The 25,000-nt window shown below is 30.8% G+C and overlaps 4 non-coding genes across 4 annotated transcripts; all 4 read left to right on the forward strand.

Annotated features, from left to right (window-relative positions):
• The first annotated feature begins 20,936 nt into the window (after window positions 1-20,936).
• On the forward strand, window positions 20,937-21,008 carry Trnac-gca (transfer RNA cysteine (anticodon GCA)). The gene has a single exon. It is a non-coding gene; the product is annotated as a tRNA-Cys (tRNA).
• Window positions 21,009-21,680: 672 nt separating this feature from the next.
• On the forward strand, window positions 21,681-21,752 carry Trnac-gca (transfer RNA cysteine (anticodon GCA)). Its single transcript has one exon. It is a non-coding gene; the product is annotated as a tRNA-Cys (tRNA).
• Window positions 21,753-22,060: 308 nt separating this feature from the next.
• On the forward strand, window positions 22,061-22,132 carry Trnac-gca (transfer RNA cysteine (anticodon GCA)). Its single transcript has one exon. It is a non-coding gene; the product is annotated as a tRNA-Cys (tRNA).
• Window positions 22,133-22,803: 671 nt separating this feature from the next.
• Window positions 22,804-22,874, forward strand: Trnac-gca (transfer RNA cysteine (anticodon GCA)). The gene has a single exon. It is a non-coding gene; the product is annotated as a tRNA-Cys (tRNA).
• The last annotated feature ends 2,126 nt before the right edge of the window (window positions 22,875-25,000 follow it).

Below are 25,000 nucleotides of genomic sequence, written 5' to 3' on the forward strand. Positions count from 1 at the left end.
TACAATGTTATGTATTTTTAGCATTCAACATACATTTTTATTTCAGGCACGTCATTTATGGGGGTCAATTTCTCCCCTCCCTGGCTTTGGAAAATTAATGCTTAGCTATACAAGTTGGTACGGTTTTTGTTGTTTGAGGATAAAATTTGCATTCAGTTTTCATCCTTCGCTAGCCACCTCCGGGGGGGGGGGGGATCCAAGTGATGACCCAGCTTTAATTTTAATCAAGCAATAAAAACGAATATTGTTTTAATGATTTGATGATTTTTATCTCTTTCTTGTTCCAAAATTTTTGTCACGAAAATAAAAGGAAACATCCATGCATGGTAAACATAACATTTTAATTAAAGACAAAAATCAGTTACTAATGTTTCTCTGTGCATAAAAGGGAAGGCATGTAGTTTATCTCAGTCCTCACCATACAACAAAAATATTCATTCGGAAATTGTTCACGAAATTGAGAGTGAGGGGGGAGCACCTGGCATCAATGCCTGCATATATCTTTTTCTCCCCGTCCCTTTGATCAGGCGCACTAAGTACAATAACTTACAGTAGATACGCCGCATCGTTATAGTTGCCGTACCCCGAAAAGAGTAAGAGTCTGTCAAAAAAATTTTAAATGTTCAGAAATGTCGCATTGCTGCAATCAGAGTAGAAAATACCCATTAAAAAGAAAAAAAAAATACATATTAGTTTGTAGCTTTATCCCCCAATTTGTAAAAATGTGAAGAAATAAAAACAAAATATTGCATTTAAATTGATTTCCGATTTTTCTCCAAAAATCAAACGTTTTGTCCATTCAGGTTTTGCCGCTTTTTTTTTTGCAAATACACTCTTTGCAAGGAAAGAAAATGAAATTTTATTCATTTTATAATCATGTTTATGATTTAGAATGAACAATAATCATATTTATGTACAAAAAAGTTTCCGCAATTATTTTTGAAGTGGTCCGTTTTTGCGAATTTCTGTTACCTGTCGCTTTTATTTTGTACTAACATCAATAAAATATGTACATTGTACAAGTTTTTCATTTTTTGCTTCCTTATGTTCCTTTTAAGGTTTACATTGCCTTTCTGTTTAAACAGAGCTCCATTTCACTTGTAATCATACAAAAAATTGGCGAGTAGGAAATTCGGCTTTTCCCGCATTTTTTGAACAGTCGGCCGTTTACTTTAATTAAAGCTTCTAACTGATGGGTAAATAATATATAACTGCATCAGAATGTGCCAGTATCTATTTTTTCATAGTTTCGTTAATACAGTAGGACTGAAGTCAGGGCGATAAAAAGAAAAGTCGATCAAAAACGCCGCAACGGCAAAAAAGTCACTTACGAAATTTAACTTTTAAACACACAAACGCCGCGGCGCGGCGTTCCTTCCAGAAATTACTGTACACTGTTTAAAAAAAACTGAAAATTCAGTTAGTTTTCTGACTGACTTTAACAGAATATTTCTGTAATGCTTCAAAATGTATTTTTTCCTTACAAAAACGTACACATCCCGACGAAAACGGAATTTTTCCATTTCTAGGGTTGCCGCTGTGCTGTACTTTGCTCCGATTAGTCTTCAAGTCATGATAAACACACTTATTGATAGAGCTTATTAATCGCACTGTTACATTTTGGTAATTAAAAGCATATTTAGAATAACAACTCAGATGCTGTAGACAAAATAGATAGCTTGCTATTTCATGTCTGGAGAGTAATATACTCGTATGTCGAAATTGTTTATACGCCTTTGAGCTTTATAGGTTTGGAAAAATGTTCATGCCATTTTTGGACTGGTAGATGTGTTTTGATCGCCCTGGCAATTTGATGTGGGTTTTACTGAGTCAGTATTAGAATATTTTTGCGGTTTTAATATTTTGCTCAATACTTTGAACAATTAATTCTATTTGTTAGTCATATTGTGGTCTTTAGCAGTGAGAATAGTTTAAGGATCTCGTGTTATCAATTTAAAATAAAGCCTATTGGATTAGCTGTATCCAGATGCATTTAGCACCGCTGGTCATATGTAAGTGTTGTTGAATATCTTTGTACATGTTAATATACAAATGTATTTTTCTTGTTAATATGCATTTGATAGAATTCCGATGATAGTTTATTTAGAATTTATACAACTATTATAGAGTTATTTTTTATTGCTCTTACGCATTCTTGAAAGTCATTAGTAGTAGAGAAAGAAGGGTTCTAGCGCGCTTTAGGGAAATGACCAAATCATCAATTTTCACACAAATTCATTGATTTATGGACTAAAAATGCAAAAAAACATGCAAAAACAGCATAAAACCCTTGAAAATCAACAATTTTTTTTGTCCAAAAACGAGGGAAATGCGTGAAAAAAAGCCTCGTTTTTCAACAATTTAATGCTGAAAAACGAGGCTTTTAAAAAAAGAATGAAAATTGAAGATTTAAATGGTAAATTCAAGTATATAGGCGTCATTTGTTTCTTTACACTTCCTTGTTCCCTTATAAGTAAGCTTCAATTCTTTAATTCCTTTTAATGCTTTTAGATCTTTATCGTTAAATTTCTTGCTAAATCGATCTGGTAAAAAGATTTGAAATTCATTCCATTCCTCATCAATTAATTCCACAACAAATTTATTACCATATTTCGTGTTGAGTGTTTTGATATTAAGTACTGGATATTCATAATCTTGCTTCATATCTTTAATCTTTAAAGTTGGAAGCTAAGAAAGTGTTCCGACACAATTGAACTGTTTCAAGGTATCCATTTATGGGTAAACATTTTTATAAACGGAATTTCATCATAAATAAATGGATAGAATTAAAGATTTAGTGAGACTTGCCAAGTTAAATAAACAAGTAAAAGAAAAAAATGTCGACCAAGAATGGGAAGAAGCTGGATATCAAAAATCAATTACTGAATTCCACAAACCAGTAACCACTCAATTGAAAACAAATGAAGAACAATTGAAAACAAATTACAAAGCAATTAATGATGCACTCCATGAATTGTCTGCTATCAACTACCGTCTTTTCAAGTCTCTACCCCCACTGCAATAATGGATTCTAGATCCTAAATTTAAATCGGATGAATCGGATGAAAATATTAAAAAGAAATCATATACAATTGATCCTGACGTTGATTTGGACACTAAATTTCTAAAAAAATATAAACTTCCATTACCATCTCAAATATTTAATAAACCAGATGAAATTCAAAAGGTTCTAGAAACAACTGAAAATCTTAGTAAACGATTAGGAAATTTAAAAGGCCAAATTTCAAGAGGCATCGATACAGGTTACACAAAATCTGAATTAAATGACGATTTATCAAAGATTAGAAATTATAAAGAAAAATTGAAAGCGCTTAACGTTACAGAGCTCTTTAAAGTAACTGGATCAGGATTAATTTCTGAATTAGAAGTGTTGACAAATAAATTGATAAGCGGATCCAAGAATAAAAAAATGTACAACAAAATTGTTAGCATACTAGATTTATTGTTAAAAGATGGTGACCTTACTAACGAAGAGGTGAAAGAGTATTATAATAAATTTTTATACAAATAAATGAGTAATTATATCAAGACACAAGTGTATTTGAGCGAGTCTCAGAAAAATAAACTTAAAACAGCATTAAAAAATCAAAAAGAATTGACACTACAGATTGATAAAACGAAGCAGCCTAATCATGATATTTATCTAACCAAAACACAGATAAAGCATTTGCAAGACGGAAAAAGAATTACAATAAGTAAGACTCAACTTAAGAAACTGGGTGGGTTCCTACCGTTTCTTTTACCAATATTAGCTGCCTTAGGAACAGGAACACTTAGTGGTGTGGCAGGTTGGGGTGCTAAAAAAGTGTTAGATAAGGTGGCTGGATCCGGTTGTTTAAAAAAAACGAAAACTGGAAAGGGCGTAGTTCAAAATTGGGAATTTCCAACGAAATGATTCTAAAAAATATGAAAAATGAAAAGGGTTTTAGAGATGTATACACAATAGATTTGCTGCCAAAAAAGGTGCAAAAATTTGAAAACGGAATTATTAATCATGATATTTCAACAGGTAATGGAACACATTGGGTTTGTTATTATAATGATCCTAAATACAATTTTATCGAATATTTTGATCCATTTGGTGAATATAAATTAGGAAACATTCAAATCAAATCATTAAAAATACCAAATGAAATTGTTAAATATTTAAAAACATCAGGAAAAGAAATTCGATACAATTCAAATTTTTGCAAAAACCAAGCTCAATGAAATGTGGTTATTATTGTATGAAATATATTGCAGAAAGAAATAAAGGTAAATCACCAGCTGATGTGTTGTATTCTTTTACACAATCACCTAGTGACTATAATGAAAATTTAGTACTTAATAAATGAAGTTACTACTCTTAGATTCGAAAGATGCTGAAAAATCAGAAGATTTTACTGTTGAATTCCGAAATCCTATTCCTGTAAAAAATGCGAAAATAGGCTTTAAATCTATGTCTATGTGGGTGTCTTGGCACAATATAGATGAGACAAATAATATATTGAAATATACTTTTCAAAACACTCATCATCAACTTAAATTTGATAACGGCAATTATACTGTTAAGGACTTGAATAATTTTATAGTAAAGCACTTTAATGTTGATCCACCTATTCAATTTGGAATAAATTTTGCAACAACAAGAATCGTTATGAAATTAAAACCTGGTTATACTGTTGATTTTAGAGACTCTGAGTTGCGTAAAATTTTAGGATTTGAAAGCAAATTGTACTCTGAAAAAGAGCAAACAGGTAAATATATAGCAAACATTTCAAGAGGAATTGATGATATCCATATTCATTGTAATATCATTGAAGGGGCACTATATAATGATAATTTTAGTGACATAATCTATTCTTTTACACCTCATAATCCCCCCGGAAGTCTAATAAAAGTGGACGAAATAAATCCAATATATGCAGATGTAAATAGAAGTGATCACATTTATAGAATAAGGATGTATATAACAGATCAAGACAATAATATCATAAATTTGAATAACCAGAGAGTTGTATACCGTTTAATTTTAGATTAAATAAATGCATTACAATAAGCATAGACTGTATTCGAGAGGTAAAAAATATCATGGAGGAAATATTTTTACTGATGCCGTCAAAACTATTGGTAAAAGAAGCTTAAATGTGCTAACAAGTGCGGCGCTTCCATTAATTGAAAATAAAGCAAAAACATTCATTAGAGATAAAATGCGACAAATTTTAGGATCAGGACTAAAGAAATTTTAAACTAAATAAATGGAAAAGATTTGGGATATAACGACGGTACCAAAATACTATGAAAATGAAATTGAAAGTTTTGTATATAAAGAACACAAAGAAGATGGTGTAATTGTCAATCAAAGTGACTCTGCACTGTATTCATTTACCATTAAAGATGTGAATGATAACATTCTGTTTTCGAGTGGATATGTATGTGCAGATGTAAAAATTACAAAATCAAATGGTGATCCAGTTGGTGAAGATAACGTTACATTAGTAAATACAGGTAATTTATTTTCAAGAGCAACGCTCTATATAGGATCAATAGCTGTAGAAGAAATTCAAAAACCTTCTCTTGTTCATCATATTAATGGATTAATCAATTTTACGAATGATTACTCCACTTCAGAAGCAACCAACATGTTTTATTTCAAAGATACTTCTGATTACGCAGACAGACAATTTTTAAAATTTGAAGGTGCTCAGGCTGATGGTGAAAAAATGGACACTTTAATCAAGAAGATTAAATTAAACGAAAAATATAATAAAGGATTTGAGCAAAGATATAATTTAACAAAAAATAGTAGTGTAGTAAAGATATGGATACCAATTAAGCATTTATTTGGATTTTTTAATGATTATAGGAAAATTATGTCAAGTATTGATGTAAAATTTGAATTTATGAGAAATGAATTTAATAATAATATGTTATATACTGACGTTGCTAATCCAAATTATCAAGTTAAAATTTCCAATATTAGTATGTGGTTACCTCATGTAAAATTAAATCCTGAAGCACAAGCTAATTATCTAAAATTATCACTAAACCCATCTACTGATATCAATATAAACTGGTGTGCTCCAAGACTTAGAGAATCAAACACATTTACTGGATCGAATGGTACTATTCATGTAAAATCCTCTACAGATGAATTGGTTAGTATATTTGTTATTCCACAGTATGTTGAAAGAGAAAATAGTCAATCTAAGAACAATATGATATTTGACAATTTAGATTTAACTCGATGTTGGATTAGAATCAACAATGAAATGTATCCCATTCAAGATTATTCTGCAAGTTTTAAAGAAGGTGAATTAAATTATTCAAGATATTATTCAGATTTCTTAGCTGCAGGATTGAATACTATTAATAGTGAAAGTGGTTGTTTAGTTAGTTTTGATGAATATCGTAAGCTGTATCCAATCATTCATTTTGATGTATCCAACCACCCATCTTTTATAAATGTTAGCAATTTAAACGTAGAATTTACATGGTATTTGAGAAATGATCCAGGAAAAGCTTATAAATTTTACTTCATTTTAGTTGAAAAGAGATCAGGAATTATGAACATGTACAATCGAAAATTTAAAACACTTCCAACTTTACAGTAAATAAATGATTTGGTATCCCTTTGGAACAGATATAAATGAAAATAACGAAGGACCACCTGGCCCTCCAGGTAATGGTTTTAAATTAACAAATGATGGTAATTATGATATGGAAAAAAAGAAGTTAAAGAATTTAAATGACCCTTCAGATCCAATGGATTCAACAACAAAATCATATGTAGATTTACTACAAAATGAATTAAAATCTAAATTGGTTTTATTATCGGAAAACAGTTTAATTCTTTCTAAAAATGATACCTTTGATGCAAGAAATAAAAGAATTGAAAATATTGAAAATCCTATAAATTTATCTGATTCTGCTACTATGGGTTATGTGGATACACAGATAAATGATTTAGAAAGTAAAAGTTTAATCCAGACTAGTGCAGGAAGTTTCAATGCTAAAGGAAAAATAATTGGAAACGTTGAAGATCCTAAATCATCAAAGAATGTAGTGAACAAACAATATTTTGAAAATAATGCAATTGTACTAGAAAATGATAAGTTTAATGCTAAAAATAAATTGATTACTAACGTGTCAAATCCTGAAAATAATAACGATGTCGTAACTAAAGAATATTTAGAATCTAATGCTTTGTCTTTAAAAAATGGTGTTTATAATGCTAATAGAATTAAAATAACCAATCTTTCAAATCCCGTTGATAAAACTGATGCTGTTACTAAAAATTATTTAGATTATAAAGTCAAAATTAATGATAAAAAGGAGGGTAATTTACCAACTAGAGATAATGATGGTTTATATGTTCCCTCTTTAATGAAACACGGTGTCTATAATTTTGAAAATGCACGACTTTCAATGATTGGTCATCCTATAATTAATAAGGATGCAGCCACAAAAGAATATGTCGATTCTCAAAATTTTTATGCTACTATTCGAGAAAGATATTTTGAATATAAAACTGGTGGATTCAAGGAAGTCAAATTTAATCAAATGAGCTCTAAATTAATAGATACAAATTTGAAACTGATGCAAACTATGGATATGAAAATAACGATATTTTTGTCTTCTGAATATTCTTTTGGAAATCCTTTAATTAAATTAGATATTGGAAACGATGTTGTCCTTCGTAGACCTTTAACAGTAAATGTTGAGTCAGCAGTCATTTTTGCTAGCGGAACTAGAAACAGTTATATAAAATTATTTATTAGTCCTGATGGTGATTCAAATAGATTAAAGCCATATATTCACGTAGAAAAAATTGATTTTATATAATTTCTTATCTTCTTTTATTTTTAATCTTTAAAACAAATATGTTTCACTTACCCACCCGACTCTCTGCATTTTTCAACAGGGCTTGAGACCTGCTTTGGCTGCATTATCGGGTGCATGGACACCCTTTTTTTTCTTTTGTAGATTTTTTTTTGCCTTTTTTAGTTGCATGTATTTTTCAATTTTTTTTTTTGAGGGGGGAAGATTCACCTCTAACCTTGGCAACAGGGGAGGTTATTATAACAGGTCCATATCCTTTACATCATCATTTAATTGTTTCAGTTCAGCAGTTCGTAAAGTTTTTTCTAATTCAATAATTCTAAGTGAACAGTTATCAATTATATCTTCATTAGAGAGGATATCATTAGTAATTTTTTTGAGTTTCTTCTTTAAATTTCTTCTGTTTTCCAAAGCAGTTCTTCTTTTAATTTTAAAATTCAACAATTGCCTTTCTATTGTATTAATAGAACCTGTAGATTCCTTGCATATCTGCAGCATCATTTTTGTAAAAACACTTTTAGAGTCAATCTGTTTGCAATCATCTGTTTTGTTTGCTGTAAAAGGATAGATACCAGATGTTGTTGCCTGTTCCATGATAATAACCTTAACCCATTAATTTTACGAGACTTTTTATACTAACTGATATCTATTTCACTTCTTGTTGCAACTATCTGGTCCGACGAGATAAAATCATACGATTGACGTCAACAGACTGTTTCCCGGGGAATGGATCCGTCTCGTTTTGTGATAACGCCCCGCGAAGTGGGAAGCTTCCCATTTTATGTTAAAATTCCCACTGCGTGGAACTTTCGACCATGAAACGGGAAGAATCGGTTGAAGAAAATATTTTCACCTCTTCAATGCGAGTTGGTTTTATCATGCGTGTGATAAGATCGATGGCTTTTTAAGAACAGTTGTTCATTTTTATAGTGATTATAACTTTGAAATCGCATTTTTTAAACATGCTAAAAACAAGGTGTTTTATTAAAATAAAGCTCATATTTACTACAATTACTATTGATTTTTGAAAAATCTTCCGATACTTTAAATATACTTTGCAAAGTTGTTTTTGGTTCGATTATTTTAAGAACGTTTTATTCATTTTCATAGTAAGTATAACTTTGAAATGGCATTTTTTTACTAAGTAAAATAAAATTTTTACTAAGTAAAATAAAATTTTTACTAAGTAAAATAAAATATTAACTAAGTAAAATAAAATTTTTACTAAGTAAAATAAAATATTAACTAAGTAAAATAAAAGTTTTACTAAGTAAAATAAAAGTTTTACTAAGTAAAATAAAATATTTGAAGTAAATAAATGATTAAAATTAAAGACTATACACAGCCAGAAGAGGCTATAGATCCAGACCAAAATCCACTACTACCCATACATCCATTTCGAATGTTAATAGCTGCGGGGTCAGGTAGTGGAAAGACAAATTTATTACTAAATTTGATATATGATTTATTAAACTTTGATGCGTTGTATATATGTGCTAAAGATATTTTTGAACCAAAATATGAAAAGCTACAAAGAGACTATACACAATTCGATGATGTTGAACTAGAGGATTTATTGGATGTGTGTAAAAAGAAAGAAAGAGAGAAAATTAAACAGATGTACAATAAATTTAAAAAAGAAACGTTATTTGTTTCAAATCAAGATGATATGATTGATGTTGATTCTTTAGATAAAAATATGAGAAATTTAGTAGTATTTGATGACTGTATAACTGATAAAGATCAAACTAAAATATTAGAATTCTTTTTTAGAGCAAGAAAGAAAAACGCTTCAATTATTTACATATCCCAATCCTATTATAGTACACCAATTGATATAAGAAAAAACTGTGAATACTTTATATTTTTCAAGCTTCAAAATAGAGATATAATGAGTATAATTAGGGATATAGATGGCTCAATTGATGCAAATGAATTTAAGAAAATTTATCACAAAGCGGTTCAAAAGAAATATGATTTTCTAGTATTAGACTTGAAAAGCGATCAAAGATATAGAAGGAATTTTAACCCTATATAAATGGAAGAAAAATTAGAAAAGTGGTTATATGTATATAGAAAGAGTTACAAATTTTATAATGATATCAGCTTATCCTTATCAGTGAGCAAGTTTTTATTTAGTGCATCGGGCCTATCAGCCTTCGCATTTATGCCTCTTGCTGCATTAAGTATTGGCGCTGGTGTTATTGAAATTATTGATAAATCTTTAAAGATTTCAGAACGAAAAGAAGAGTATAAACAAGCTTACAAATTTTATAAAAGTATGTTAAATTCATTAAAGGCTGGAGTAATATCTGAATCAGATATACTTGTAAGAGAACAAGAATTTATAAAAGATTTAAAGTATTTTCCATTAGAAAAACATATGAAAAAAATGTGTCTGAATGGATATAAATAAGACCCCCCGTTTCAGGGGGTCATGTTTTCAAAGGGTCTCTGCTAGATACCCATTAAAATCAGTAGCCGTGTTTCACGGCGTCCATCCTTCAACATTGAAGAGCCCTTTAAAATCATTATTAAATATAATTTTCAAGGGGTCGCTACCAGCTACCCCATAAAATCTTCCTAATTAATTATATATATTCCTAATTAAAGCATCAATATTTTGGATCAGTCTGTATGATTCTAAGGGGGGTGAATCACCCCCTTATGATTTAAGTTATTTAGAAGCGTTGGACTGACTCTTTCAAATTCTTCATCAGATATATGAACACATATTAGATGTTTATATTCACCTTTAAACCGTAGATTTAACTTTGAATCAAGTTATTTCACTTACGTTGACGGGGGGGTGAAACGCCCCCCCCCCCGTAAGGGGGGGGTATAAAACGTCCCCCCCCCCCTTAAAAACCAGCTAGGTTGAATTTCATGTAAATAAATGGGTAAGAAAACAAAGGGAGGTGATTTGGTAGGATGGGTACAAGATAAATTAAATCCACCTGAAATGCATGTACCTGGATATCAATACTGTGGTCCATTTACAAAATTAGAAAAGAGATTAAAAAGAGGTGATCCTGGAATAAATAGAGTAGATAAAGCATGTAAAAAACATGATATTGCATATAGTAAAACAAAAGATACGAAACAAAGACATGTAGCAGATCAAGAACTTTTAAATGATATAGATAGTATTGAAAATCCAACTAATGGTATTTATCCTTTAGGTGAAAAACAAGCAAGAGCTTTAATAAAACCAATAATCAAAGCAAAGAAAACTTTTGGTTTAGGAACTAAATTTATGATTTATTGTTTAAAATGTAAAAAAGAAACAGAAACAGATAATGCAGAAGAATCAGTTACAAAGAATAATAAACCCATTATGAAAGGAACATGTACAGTTTGTGGTTCTAAAAAGAATCGTTTTTTAAAGAAGACAGGGTGAGTAAGTCACTCACCCTAACAAAAGTGTATTATGATCCAGAGACTGGTTACTGTGGTATAAATGAATTGAATCGTAAAACTAAAATTCCAAAAGATGAAATTAGAGAATTTTTACACAAACAAGATGAATATACCAAACATAAACCAATTGTTAGAAAATTTAAAAGAAGAAGAATATTTGTATCTCATATTGACGACCAATGGCAAGTAGATTTAATTGATTTGCAAAAATTTAAAAAATATAATGATAATACGAATTATATTCTTTCAGTTATTGATATATTTAGTAAATATGCTTGGGCTGTACCAATCAAAAGAAAAACTGGTGATTTAATAACGGAAGCATTCAAAACTATATTTAAAGAAAGAATTCCAGAAAAGATTCAAAGTGATTTAGGTACAGAATTTTTATCTTCTAAAACTCAAAAGTTATTTGAAGACAATAATATAAATTGGTTTGCAACGGAAAACATAGAAATAAAGTGTTCTATAATTGAAAGATGGAATCGAACTTTGAAAACAAAAATGTGGAAGTATTTTACAGCAAATAACACAAGAAGATGGATTGAAGTATTACCAAAACTTGTAAAAAATTATAACAATTCTTTTCATAGATCTATTAAAATGACACCTGTTGAAGCAAGTGATGAAGACAATGAATCCATAGTATTCAAAAATCTTTATAAGCCAAAACATATACCAAAACCTAAATTTAATATAAATGATAGAGTTAGAATTTCAATATATAAAAAACCATTTAGAAAAGGATATTTACCTACTTTTACTGAAGAAACTTTTATTATTTCAAAAGTTTTAAAGACTGATCCAATTACTTATGAAGTTAAAGATTTGAATAATGAACCTATAAAAGGAACACTATATGAAAAAGAATTGGTTCTTTATGATAAACAAGATGATGTATATACAATTGAAAAGATTATTAAAAAGAAGGGAAATAGATATCTAGTGAAATGGCTTGGTTATCCAGAGAGTTTCAATTCTTGGGTAGATGGACCTATTCTATCTCTCTCTTAGAATTTGTGTATAAATAAATGTTTGAGAAAAATATAAGTAAGGTTTTAAATTCAAATATAAATTTATTTAATTATAGAATTGAATTAGAATATGACCATTTGAGAAAAAAGAATCATCACAATATAGTATTTAGTGCTAGAGATGATTTTAAGTTGGATACATTTGATAATATGAGAATTATTGAAAATCAACTAAGAAAAGTAATTAAATTACATTACTTTAAAAAGATTATATTTGTAGATATTTATCCTGAAGGTGATGAATGGGGTAATGAAGACGCTTTAGATGTATGGCATTATAGACTCAGAGAGGCTTTAAAAATGAAGCATATAAAAAGAGTTGATAAGGAATTGCGTGTATTTTTATTTTAAATTTTCCTTTTGATTATTTCCGATTTTGATCTTAAAAAACTTTAAAATCTTCCTTATTTTATTCTTTTTTGGGGGGTGATAATTCTCTCCCTCCAAGAATGCCAATTTTTTTATCTTTATAAACTTGTATTTTTAATAAATGGATGGAATTATTGAGGCTGAAAGTGTTGACTATTCAGATATTGAATCATCAATTGATTCAGATCCGGAAAATTATGAACCAGTGATTAAAAATAATTATAGAGAAAAAATGTTGAATCGATTGAAATACTTTCAAAAACATTTCCCATCTTTAGGATTAAAAGTTCAATACATGTTCCATCATTTGATTGATTTTTATTGTTTTGAAAAATATATCAATTATAATTATTTTGTAAAAAGAATTTGTAAATACTATTCAATTAAAAATAAAATTAAATGTAAAAAGGATTATAAAGAAAAATGGGACAAGTTTTTAAAGTACTTCGAATCATTAGAAAATGAAAAGTTTTTGATTAATAATCATATTGTTGAAAGAGGTCCAACATTACTCTATTTTGGTTATCCTGAAGAGATTTGGCGAAATAGAAATAATGCTTAATACTACTTTAGTTATAAAAGTATGACGGACCAAACTGGTCCGTCTGAGAAAATAGATATCAAAACTATATTTATCTAAAATATTAAAAAAATGTGAATAACTAAATATACGTTTAATAAAATGATTTCCAATAAATTATAATGGATAACATTATAGATATTAAAAATAATAAATTGAATTTTAATGATAAAGATGTTTCCATTATACTTGATGAAGATAATAATCCTTGGTTTAAAGGAAATAATATAGCAAAAATTTTAGAATATGAAAGACCTAGAGATGCAATAAAAAGATATGTAGATAAGGAAGATATTTTAAAATTTTCTGTATTTTCAAGTAGCGTCAAAACAACGCTACCTGAAAATCAACCAAAAACTATATATACTAAAATATTCTATTAAAGAAATGTATTTAATAAATTACTTTTATATAAATGGAGAACCAGAAAACATGCACTATTTGCAAACTTTCATTATCTCAAGATTTTTTTTACAAAAGAGGAAATCATCTAAGCAGTTATTGTAAAGATTGTGATTCCAAAAGAAAATATGAAAAAAGGGTTTGTGACTGTGGAAGACAATACACTGTCACTCATTATAAAAGACATTTAAGGTCTAATCTTCATAAACGTCTTATGGAAATCTGTTTATAAATTTGCCTGCCTATAAATAGTGACTCTGTCACGTTGTAATTTTTTTCCCTATAAATGGAGCGACTCTTAAATGCTCAGACTGTTAAACAGTTACGTCAGTACTGTAAAGAAAAAAATATCGATAAGTATTCGAAACTAAAGAAAGCGGACCTTATCAGTCACATCATTGATAGGGTTCAGAGGCGTAAGTTTCGAAGAGAATTTCGTGGTTTTGATAACGATTTGTTTTCAAAGCCTAAACAGAAAAGAAAGCCACAGATTAAATGTGATGTTTGTGGTGTTTATTTTAAAGAATCATATAAAAAGACTCATTTAGAGTCACAAAAACATAAAAATGCATTATTTAATGAAGAAGGTATTCAAGAAATCGAGACTGCATATGAATCAAGATTAAAAACTTATTCATTGAAAAATGTAAAAAACTTTATATTACCTGTAGAATTTTTAGAAGATTTAAGAAATGTAATCATTACAAAGATAAAAGAATTTGTAAATAAAATGGGATTAAAAGTGAATTTTAAATTGTTTTGTACATATAAAAGAGAGAATCAATATCAAGAATTTTCATTCAAAACTCAAAATAAAGTGCTATTAAAATCATCCGATTTAAATACATTTTATGATGAAACTATTGATAAATTATTAATGGAAATGGATGATTTTCAAGCAAGAGGATCAGGATGGGTCCTAAGTAAAATTAATAATTTAGAGCTCAGAATTAATAAATATAATCCACTTAGAGGCTCATCCTATATTGAATTACCAGATAAAATTAAGAACAAAAAAGCAATAATAAATGTAAAGAATGAAGATAATAAATGTTTCATGTGGTCAATTTTATCTGCTATACATCCAGTAGATAAAGATCCACAAAGAGTTTTAAAATATAGAGAATTTAAAAATGAACTAAATTTTAAAGGAATAGAATTTCCAGTTGCATTAACAGATATAACTAAATTTGAAAAATTGAATAATATATCCGTAAATGTTTATGGATATGAGCAATCAATTGTAACATTAAGAATTACAGATAATAAAAGAGAAAAACATGTAAATTTATTTTATATTCAAGATAAAGATAACGGTCATTACTGTTGGATTAAAAATTTATCTAGATTGATTAGAAATCAAATATCAAATAATAAAAAAAGAATTTATCCATGTGAAAGATGTTTAACTTATTATTATTCAGCAGAAAAATTAAAAACTCATGAAATTGATTGCAAAGGTAAAAAAGCTGTAAAGATTGAAATGCCTAGAAAATATGAAAGTATTTATTTTAAAAATGATCATAATTCTTTAAGAGTACCATTTGTTATATATGCAGATTTTGAATGTTTGACTAGAAAAATAGATACCTGTCAACCAGACGAATCAAAATCTTACACTCTCAAATACCAAAAACATGAACCCATGAGTTTTAGTTATTACATCAAATATGAACATGGAGAATATAAAGCACCTGTTGTATATAGAGGACCAGATGCAGTAGCTAAATTTTGTAAAAAGATGAAAAAAGAAACAAAAGAAATTGAAAAGATTTATAAAGATATTAAACCATTAAATATGACTGCTGAAAATGAAGAGCACTTTCAAAATACAGATGAATGTCATATTTGTAATAAGCCCATTATCACTTGGGATAATTATAAAAAATATGGTGAAAATCCAGTAAATATGGAAGGTAAAAAGGTCAGAGATCATGATCATTTGACCGGTTTATATAGAGGTCCAGCTCATGAAACTTGTAATTTATGTTATCAAAATCCAAAGTTTGTTCCAGTATTTATTCATAATTTAGCTGGATACGATGCCCATCTTTTTATTAAGGGATTGGGATATGATGAAGAAGATATTGATGTTATTCCAAATACAGAAGAAAAATACATTTCGTTCAGTAAAAAAGTTGGAAATTTAAAACTAAGATTTATAGATTCATTCAAATTCATGTCCAGTAGTATTGAATCATTGTCTAAAAATTTAAAGAAAGAGCAATATAGAGAGACTGCTAAATATATTCCAAAACATTTAATAGATTTAGTAATTAGAAAAGGTGTTTATCCTTATGATTATATGGATACATGGGAAAAATGTAATGAAACACAATTGCCTTCCAAAGAAGAATTTTATAGCAAATTGAATGAAAGTAATATATCTGATGAAGATTATAAACACGCCCAAAATGTTTGGAAGGCTTTCAAGATTAGAGATATGGGTGATTATTCAGATTTATATGTTAAAACAGATGTATTAATTTTAACGGATATAATTGAAAATTTTAGAGACGTATGCCTCAAAACATATAAATTAGATCCCTGTTGGTACTATACAGCACCAGGGCTAGCTTGGGACGCTATGCTCAAGATAACTGAGGTAAATTTAGATTTATTAACTGATTATGATATGATTTTAATGCTTGAAAAAGGAACCAGAGGTGGTATATCTCAATGTTGTAACCGTTACGCCAAAGCAAATAATAAGTATATGAAGGATTATAATAAAGATAAAGAATCAAATTATTTAATGTATCTAGATGCCAATAATTTATACGGATGGGCAATGAGTCAGTACTTGCCCTATGGTGATTTCAAATGGTCAAAAATCAATATAGACGTGACTCAAATTCCAGATGATTCAGATACTGGATATATATTGGAAGTGGATTTGAAATATTCAAAGAAATTACATAAAAAGCATTCAGATTTACCGTTAGCACCAGAAAATAGAATTCCAGATGGATCCAGTCAATCAAAGCTTTTGACCACGTTACATGATAAAAAGAATTATGTGATTCATTATCGAAATCTGAAACAATGTTTGGAAATGGGATTGAAACTAAAAAAGATACATAGAGTTTTAGAGTTTAAACAGTCCCCTTGGTTAAAGAAATATATAGATTTGAATACGGATATGAGAACTATTGCTACCAATGATTTTGAGAAAGATTTCTATAAGCTTATGAACAATTCTGTATTTGGCAAGACAATGGAAAATATAAGGAAAAGAGTTGATATAAAATTATGTTGCAATGCTAAAAAAGCTGAAAAATTAATATCAAAACCAAACTTTAAAGATAGGACTATATTTGCTGAAAACTTGACTGCAATTCATATGAATAAAACCAAAGTATATTTTAACAAACCAATTTATGTTGGCATGAGTATTTTAGATTTATCTAAACAATTGATGTTTGATTTTCATTATAAAGTTATGAAACCAAAATATGATAAGAATTTAAAACTATTGTATCAAGATACTGATTCATATATTTATGAAATCAAGACTGATGATTTTTACAGCGACATGAAAGATATGATTGATCATTTTGATACATCAGATTACAAAGAAAATAATGAATATGGCATACCTAGAGTAAATAAAAAGGTACTCGGTAAAATGAAAGACGAAAATAATGGTAAGATAATGACAGAATTTGTGGGATTAAGAGCTAAAATGTATGCTTTAAAAGTAGAAGATAAAGTGATTAAAAAATCAAAAGGTGTAAAGAAAATTGTGGTAAAGAACAGAATTTCATTTGAAGATTATAAAGACTGCTTGTTTAACAAGGTAAAGAAATATAGAGCAATGAATCTGATTCGAAGCCACAAACATGAAATATATTCAGTTCAAGTAAACAAAATAGCTCTGTCACCTGATGATGATAAGAGGCATATACTAGAAGATGGAATAAATACTCTAGCTCTAGGACACTACAAAATAACATGAATCTAAAGCCTGGAACGTTTTAGATGAGTCCTTGGATTATAAAAGATATCTACCATCAATCATTATATTTTAAAAAATGATTGTATATAAATGGAGGCTATAGGTGATCTAAAATGTTTAGAGACCACTGATAAAATTCAGGATCTTGCAAGTCTATGTGAAGATTTAATGCATCTTAACAAACAATATTGTAATTCAGAATTGGATAGATTAATATCCAAATATCTAAAAAAAATGTATAATTATATGTTTCAGGTAGACAATTATACTATTCGTCAAATGGGCTTAGATTTGTTGGAAAAAATTCCTTATCCTTATAAATCTGATTAAAATTTTAACACTAATAAATGGATATCAATTGGGACAAGGTTTCAAAAGAGGATTCTTTATCAGAAGATCTTATGCGACGGTTTTCTGAAGCATTAAACTGGTCGCTAGCCTCTCGATATCAAAAGATGTCCGAACCCTTTATACTTGAATTTAGAGATAAAGTAGACTGGATTAATATTAGTGCGTATCAAATACTTTCAGAAAAATTTATTATGGAAAATGAAGATTTAGTTGATTGGAGTATTATCTCTCGATATCAAAGGTTATCGGAAAGATTTCTAACAATGTTTGCACACAAACTTGATTGGAATAAAGTATCTCAGTTTCAAATATTAAGCGATAAGTTTCTTGTGGATAATGTTGGAAAACTAAATATGGCTTTGGTCTCCAGATATCAAAAAATATCAGAACATACTATCGAAAAACTTGATGATGTTGTGGATTGGAACAACATTTTTAAATATCAGAATTTATCTAAACCATTTGTTACTAAACATATTGATAAAATAGACGATTGTAATGTTATGATGAATCTAGAACTCTCTGAAGAAATTATAAATATGATATATAAGCGTCAGATTTTAAAGCTGTTAGCTAAGATTTGTTCAAAGATGTAAATGGTGTTTTTCAATTTTCATTATTTTTTTAAAAGCCTCGTTTTTCAGCATTAAATTGTTGAAAAACGAGGCTTTTTTCACGCATTTCCCTCGTTTTTGGACAAAAAAAATTGTTGATTTTCAAGGGTTTTATGCTGTTTTTGCATGTTTTTTTGCATTTTTGGTCCATAAATCAATGAATTTGTGTGAAAATTGATGATTTGGTCATTTCCCTAAAAGCGCGCTAGAACCCTTCTTTCTCTACTACTTATATTTCTGTGGTGCTTTCTTAGCACCCATCAAAAATGACACTAGCCTTCCCATACTTACAAATTACCTATACACTGCATTGCTGGCATATTTCCTTGAAGCTTACAGATCATTACCAAAAATATGATCAAGCAGGTATCTTCCATCTATTACATATGAGGCAGTGAGATGCAAAGGGATGCAAGTAGCAAAAGTAAAAATTTGGAGATAACCAGTACAAATGGTTGGTGAACCTCTCCTCTATCTTGAGGCAAGAGGTGGTACTAGTAGACCTGGTAGTTGCTTGTATACAGCATGATTTAGAAAAGAAAATCAATGAAAGCCTACCTAGGACTTTTTTCTTTAAACGCGTTTTATTAAAAACTTGAAAATGTCCACTTAACATCCCTTTGCTTCTCACTGCCTCATATATGACACCAGCTGTTCGTTCTGTGATGGTGGATCAACCTTTTGCTTCAGATAATAGCACTTTAACGATACAAGATTTCTTTACTTCTGAAACCAGATTCATCGAATACTGATGGAGGATCAGCGCATAACTCGTACCTGAAGTTTTTAACAATTTGTTATTCCATCTTTACTGTTCATACCATTCGGTGTAAACGATGGTTTGGGCTTACGCAGCTTTACAGATAGTAACTACTCTCGTAACAGAAGCTAAAGACATAATTGTTTACCTCCTTTACAAAGAAATGCCACAAAACTGGATCACACTGGATTTGCCTTGGATATCCTTTGATGTTACTGCCCGAACGTTAAAGGTCTCATTAGAAACGGATTGTGATTTCCAAACTGGGAGACAAAAAGGTGTAAATATTTAGCATTCTATTGTTGTATTGCTCATTGCTCTCATCAAGACTTGTTCTTTCGTTGAATCACTACAGGTTCTAGACCACCTGAATTTGTCACTGCGTTAGATCGTTGGATAGCTGATGTTTTAGCTGATGTTTGATGTGATTAAATTTTTTTATCGCATAATGTACTCAAAAGTTTGAGATAGTGTTTCAAGTATATGTCTGCATATTTAGCATAATTCACATAACCAGCTGCGTAAAAGAGAGGTAACTCGGTTTTTGCAACTGAGAACCCCCACCGACTTAGAAAATTGCAGCATTGCCCGTCTCACTATTGGCAATTTCGGTTTGTCCCCCCTTACTTGATGGCAAAAGATTGTAGAATAGTGGAAGTTTGTTAATCAAGAAGAAGTAGGGAAACTTTGGTCAATTTGGACTTTTTTTATGCTGCACAGGAATTTTGTTTTCAGCGCTCTAAACAGTTTAATAACTCCATTCACAAATAATTTGGTTACTGAGCTCGCTTAGATCTTTTAGAATTATCATTCTGACATTACCATATCATTGTGTGGCATTTTGTACTTCGGAAAAGTTTAAATCAGGGAAATTTTTTCGTGAACTTCACTGCAATAGTTGATTTTAGAATGTAAATTCAGGGTCCCCCCCCCCAAAAAAAAAGCGATGGCGCACCCCTTAAGTGCGACAGAATATCCATCCAGAATAAAAGCCCTCAAAAAAGAAAGAAATACCCCTTGAAAAAACTGCCTTAAAAATTCCAATGACGCAAAGCTGCTCCATGACCCCCCCCCCATTCCCCCCCCGCCTGTGCACCCCCTGTTAGTTAGAATTTTTTTCTGTGACAGTTTATTATTTTACTATTATAGAGTGGTTTCTGCGAGGTTTGAGAATTTTTTTCAAGTAATAGAAATTATTTTTATTTAAATAGAGAATTATTTCGTCTCCCACCCTTCCCCCCAAAACCCGACGCGCAAAGTGCTGGGACTTTTTACCCCTTCTTGCTGGAAGGGTAAGAAGTAATTTGCAACAGGTTTCACCTTTTTTTTTTGGATGTTTGGGTTTGGCCACTTTTTGGCCTAATTTTACTGTACTAATAATAAAGTATTTTTAGAGAAAAATCACAACGTTGAAATTTAAGCGTCTTTCAACTGCATTGAAAGTAAAAGACAAAAGGGATTCTTATGCGCAATCAGTTTTAACTAATTCGTGATTCCTCTAGTTAGATTATTCATCAAATGTATCTTAAGAAGTCTATCGTGTTTGTAAATATCGTAGATCGATGACTATAAGCTGGAGCAAGAAATTATTTCGAGAGTTTTACGTGGGGGTATAGCTCAGTGGTAGAGCATTCGACTGCAGATCGAGAGGTCCCCGGTTCAAACCCGGGTGCCCCCTGAGTACTTGTGATCAACTAGAATTCAATCAGGTACATGAATTTTTATCTAATCTTATTACGAAGAACGTGTAAAAAATTGAAAGACATTTTTTAAAGAGGGATCTTAACACATAAAACATACATTTCTTTAAGTGGTTTTAAAGGAGCAGTGATGACGAATGCTTCTTCATACGCATTTTAATGTTGATCGTTTTTCCTTAACTTTTATCATTCTTAAAGAAAATCATATACCCGCTTTCTCATTTGTAAAGAGCATTATTTAAGTTCCAATACATTAATGTTATTTTTTCTCGACTGCATGTGTGTTTAGTTAAAGGGTAGAGCGTTTAACTGCGGATCGAGAGGTACCCAGTTCAAGCCCTTGTGCTTGCTGCATGGTGGTCGCTGACTGGAATTTAATCATACCATGTTTTTTTTTTTTTTTTTTACAGATTCTTATTCTGAAGATCATGTAGTCGGAGAAAGAATTATCACATCATTTAGTGCATACATTCTTTCAAATGCTTTGAATCGAGCAGAGATGCTTGATTTGGTTGCGAACTGAGTTTCATGTAGTTCACTCTTCCTATACTCAGATTAATCTTCAAACGTTTAATGTTTCGACTTTCCCATTTGTAAAAATCATATGAATACGTTCGAATACATCGATATTAATTTTCCTCTCATTATGTGGGGGTATAGCTCAGTGGTAGAGCATTCGACTGCAGATCGAGTGGTCCCCGGTTCAACCCCGGGTGCCCCCTTTGTAGTTTTAAACAGCTGGAATATTACCATACGCTGAATGTTTCTTCAATCGATTCCTTTTTCGAGGAACATTTGACATAAAAAAGTATTTTTAGAGAAAAATCATAACGTTTAAATTTAAGCGTCTTTCAACTGCATTGAAAGTAAAAGAAAAAAGGGATTCTTATGCGCAATCAGTTTTAACTAATTCGTGATTCCTCTAGTTAGATTATTCATCAAATGTATCTTAAGAAGTCTATCGTGTTTGTAAATATCGTAGATCGATGACTATAAGCAGGAGCAAGAAATTATTTCGAGAGTTTTACGTTGGGGTATACCTCAGTGGTAGAGCATTCGACTGCAGATCGAGAGGTCCCCGGTTCCAACCCGGGTGCCCCCTGAGTACTTGTGATAAACTAGAATTCAATCAGTTACATGAATTTTTATCTATTCTTATTACGAAGATCGTGTAAAAAATTGAAAGACATTTTTTAAAGAGGGATCTTAACACATAGAACATACATTTCTTCAAGTGGTTTTAAAGGAGCAGTAATGACGAATGCTTCTTCACACGCATTTTAATGTTGATCGTTTCCTTTACTTTTATCATTCTTAAAAAAAATCATATACCCGCTTTCTCATTTGTAAAGAGCATTATTTAAGTTCCAATACATTAATGTTACTTTTTCTCGACTGCATGTGTGTTTAGTTAAGTGGTAGAGCGTTTAACTGCGGATCGAGAGGTACCCAGTTCAAGCCCTTGTGCTTGCTGTATGGTTGTCGCTGTCTGGAATTTAATCATACAATGTTTTTTTTTTTTTTTTTTTACAGATTCTTATTCTGAAGATCATGTAGTCGGAGAAAGAATTATCACATCATTTAGTGCATACATTCTTTCAAATGCTTTGAATCGAGCAGATATGCTAGATTTGGCTGCGAACTGAGTTTCATGTAGTTCATTCTTCCTATACTCAGATTAATCTTCAAACGTTTAATGTTTCGACTTCCCCATTTGTAAAAATTATGGAAATACGTTCGAATACAAGGATATTAATTTTCCTCTCCTTATGTGGGGGTATAGCTCAGTGGTAGAGCATTCGACTGCAGATCGAGAGATCCCCGGTTAACCCCGGGTGCCCCCTTTGTAGTTTTAAACAGCCGGAATATTACCATACGCTGAATGTTTCTTCAATCGATTCCTATTTTGAGGAACATTTGACATATAGTACAGTAAAAATAGGGGTCGGACCCAAACATCCAAAAATAAAAAGCTAAACCTGGTGCAAATTGTTTATTACCCTCCCAATAAGAACAGGTAAAAAGTCCCACCCCATTGTGCGTCGGGTTTTGGATTAGGGGGCATTTAAAAATTGCTGTTTTGGGTATTTTTCCAGAATTTTTAGAGTAAATTTAAATTGAGAATATTATGTTTTACTAAATTTAAAAGCATGACGTTAAAGGTATTTGACCCCCAAGAGGGATGACATAACCCACCAATGCTACAGAGCCCCCCTGTCCCCGTAAAACGAAGCAGTACCCCTAAATCCCCCTCCATACATTTCATATGGAAACATTATTTTATGCTAAGTTAAAGTTAGAAATCGAGTGTGTCCATCTTCCAAGATCGATGGTGCACCTCCTCTCAAAGCTACAGCCCCCCCTCCGCCAAATAAAATAAATCCTCACCTCCCCCCCTTTTATTTGAAGTAGAAGTATTATTTCATGCAAATCAAAAATGCATTAAATCAGGACTGTCCACCCCATAAGAGCAGTAGCTCACCTCCTAAAACGAAATTATATACTAAAATATTATCCTCCACCCCCGACCCCCTCTAATGGTGCACATTTGATTAAATGGCCAGAAAAATTACGCTGAACTGTTTTTTGCTTTCAAATGATTTCTCCTAAGCTTGTAACAAAAAGTCTTTGTTATCAAGATATTTTTTGGAATCTAGATCCTCAGCAAAATCGTTATTGTTGCAGCTATGTCTAACACAGTTTGTGCATATAATTGAGCACTTCAGTCCACTTACAGACTTTTCAAAGATTCATAAACCCCTCAGAACAAGCACAAGATATGAGGCGAAGAAAGTCTTCCAGAGCGGAAGGCTTGGCTGTTGTAATAGGACGCAGATTATATTTCTGTGGTGCTTTCTTAGCACCCATCAAAAATGACACTAGCCTTCCCATACTTACAAATTACCTATACACTGCATTGCTGGCATATTTCCTTGAAGCTTACAGATCATTACCAAAAATATGATCAAGCAGGTATCTTCCATCTATTACATATGAGGCAGTGAGATGCAAAGGGATGCAAGTAGCAAAAGTAAAAATTTGGAGATAACCAGTACAAATGTTTGGTGAACCTCTCCTCTATCTTGAGGCAAGAGGTGGTACTAGTAGACCTGGTAGTTGCTTGTATACAGCATGATTTAGAAAAGAAAATCAATGAAAGCCTACCTAGGACTTTTTTCTTTAAACGCGTTTTATTAAAAACTTGAAAATGTCCACTTAACATCCCTTTGCTTCTCACTGCCTCATATATGACACCAGCTGTTCGTTCTGTGATGGTGGATCAACCTTTTGCTTCAGATAATAGCACTTTAACGATACAAGATTTCTTTACTTCTGAAACCAGATTCATCGAATACTGATGGAGGATCAGCGCATAACTCGTACCTGAAGTTTTTAACAATTTGTTATTCCATCTTTACTGTTCATACCATTCGGTGTAAACGATGGTTTGGGCTTACGCAGCTTTACAGATAGTAACTACTCTCGTAACAGAAGCTAAAGACATAATTGTTTACCTCCTTTACAAAGAAATGCCACAAAACTGGATCACACTGGATTTGCCTTGGATATCCTTTGATGTTACTGCCCGAACGTTAAAGGTCTCATTAGAAACGGATTGTGATTTCCAAACTGGGAGACAAAAAGGTGTAAATATTTAGCATTCTATTGTTGTATTGCTCATTGCTCTCATCAAGACTTGTTCTTTCGTTGAATCACTACAGGTTCTAGACCACCTGAATTTGTCACTGCGTTAGATCGTTGGATAGCTGATGTTTTAGCTGATGTTTGATGTGATTAAATTTTTTTATCGCATAATGTACTCAAAAGTTTGAGATAGTGTTTCAAGTATATGTCTGCATATTTAGCATAATTCACATAACCAGCTGCGTAAAAGAGAGGTAACTCGGTTTTTGCAACTGAGAACCCCCACCGACTTAGAAAATTGCAGCATTGCCCGTCTCACTATTGG

This window comes from Uloborus diversus, chromosome 6 (genome assembly GCF_026930045.1).
Source record: "Uloborus diversus isolate 005 chromosome 6, Udiv.v.3.1, whole genome shotgun sequence".
Classification (NCBI taxonomy): Eukaryota; Metazoa; Arthropoda; class Arachnida; order Araneae; family Uloboridae; genus Uloborus; species Uloborus diversus.